General features: G+C 34.9%; 1 pseudogene; it reads right to left on the bottom strand.

The window, feature by feature from the left end:
* Positions 1–1,015: 1,015 nt before the first annotated feature.
* Positions 1,016–2,094, bottom strand: LOC133090638 (uncharacterized; annotated as a pseudogene).
* Between the last annotated feature and the right edge of the window lie 239 nt (positions 2,095–2,333).

Genomic DNA, 2,333 nt, shown 5'->3' with positions numbered 1-2,333 from the left:
GCATTACATTTTTCAAGGTGTCCCTCAAAATTGTGACATAATAAAGCACAATAATACCAAAAATTAAATTTCACACAATTAGACTTGCTCCTTGAAGAATGTAGTTAGTGGCTGTCACGATCTATAGTGACTTGCTTTTATGGCTTGAAACTGGACCATTTACATGTTGTTCTATATAAGAAATTCCACCAAAATCAGCATTGACTCCTGAACAGGAATTTCTTTAAACAAGCCAACTCAATTAGGAAAAAAAAAAAAAAAAAAAGATTACCTTCACTCAGGATTTATTTGGCATCTCTTCTTATCCCAAGTCTTTTTGAACAGTGTCTATGAAGTTACATACACTTTGCTTGAAGGAAAAGAAGAAGTGAGTAAAATGCTTCAATGAGAAAATTTTAAAAAAACACTATTTTAATTCCTGATGGTAAATTAATTGTATTGTCTCTAAATATAAATGCATCTTTTAGTATAAAAATGTATATTTTACAGAGTCAGCTATCCTATACCAGTTGTGCATGTTACTACTGTTGGCAGATGCATATGTAACCTAGATAGGGTAAGGGAATTATAAAATAGTAAGTAATTTATTAAAAGGCTATCCTTCTATATCTTTTTTTTTCTTTCATAATTGAGATTTTATTGGTTGTTTTGAGGATCAGTACACAGACATTTCAATTTGTACACAATTCTCAACATACGTACCAAAAACCTAAAAAATCATGTAGTTGTGATTCTTTTCTGAACAGTTATTCCAGTGACTTTCCAGCTTAAAATGTGGGGGCAAATTTTCCTTCACAGGATATCAAGTACCAATATCTTCAAATATTGATATGCTGTTACATCGTAAGTACCACTAATTCACAATTTAATGTCATATACACTACATACTCAAATTGTCAATCGTTCACAGCACATTAACAGTTACTAGAAGAACTGGACTACCACGACCAAAGATGTTACAGAGTGCACAAAATTCTGCCCAGGAGAGCCAAGATCAAGGGGTGAGTGGTTTGCTTTAGGAAACAATTCTACCAAAAACAACGTGGGAAGAGAAGTAATTTAAAGTGTTTAAGACATTAAATGCACAACTGACTCCAAACTGCCATTTAGTATGCTTTGTATTATAGGATATAAAAGCTACCCCCCATCTATGGAATGTTAAGCTGACACCCAAGACAATCAAAGCCTCCCATATTCAATATCCCACTATTTTCTGGTTGTACCAAAAAATAAACAACCAGCAAATAATTTCACCTCTTAAAAAAAAGCATTTACACTTAAAAAATGGGATGAGGTGGGATTCCTTCCTTTTTAAAAATGTTTCTAGGGCTACTAAAAAACTTGCATTTACAAAATAGTTGATAAAAATATTCCTCTGGATTATACAAGAAGGGAGACAGGGACCACTGATAGGACCGGGTGTGTGATATTAATCAGACTTGGCTTCTTTCTCTCCTGCTTCATCAGAAGCTGGGCTCTCCTCATTTTTAGTTTCTCCATTTTCTGCAGGTTAAGTCTTCTTTAGTCTCTTGGTTAGCCACTTCAGCCTGTTTTCCCTTTGGTCCCCTTTTCCCTTTTGTTTGCACTTTTTTGTCGGAAGATTTATCCTTTCCTGCCGCCTTTTTTGGCTTCGTTTCCACTTTTGCAGGAGCCGGTTTAGCTGACAACCTCGCCGATCTCCTCTTGGGCTCCTCCTTCGCCGCCCCCTCGGCGGAGCTGACCTTCCTCTTGGGCATCGTGGCGGCGGGGCGGGCGCGTGCGGGGTGCCTGCGGGCCGCGGCGCGCCCAGAGCCCCTTCTATATCTTTAATCCTTTCTTAGTGTGATGTTCTCCCTCGAACAGATAGTGTTATTACAGCGCCATAAAGACTTTAGACACTCAGTAAGAATTTTGAAATTTTGAGTTACTTCCAATTGGCTACTCTTCTTGTTTACAACCAAACAACTTGGTATGTGATTTCTTGAAGTCCAAGACCACATGAAGTGAGTATTTGGTTCCGTTTACCCACTCCAAAGTGAAAATTAACATGCAAGAAAGTAGACATAATCATAGACTGTTGTTTTAGTATTAATATAAAATGTTATTTTACCTCATGTTGTTCAAATGATTTCCACAAATGATAGTTTATATAATAGTACATAATTTGGTGAAAATTATATTTTCTTTTTTTAAAATTAATTAATTAAATTTTTTTAAATTTAAAATTTTATTTTATTAATTTTTTATGCAGCAGATTCTTATTAGTTATCCATTTTATACATATTAGTGTATATATGTCAATTATATTTTCAATATTTTAAGTACTGAAGACTTTTTAAAAACACATTTACAGA

The sequence above is a fragment of the Eubalaena glacialis genome, chromosome 4 (genome assembly GCF_028564815.1).
Source record: "Eubalaena glacialis isolate mEubGla1 chromosome 4, mEubGla1.1.hap2.+ XY, whole genome shotgun sequence".
NCBI lineage: Eukaryota > Metazoa > Chordata > Mammalia > Artiodactyla > Balaenidae > Eubalaena > Eubalaena glacialis.
The sequence above is the reverse complement of the archived record's forward strand: the minus strand, read 5'-3'. Positions and strand labels throughout refer to the sequence as shown.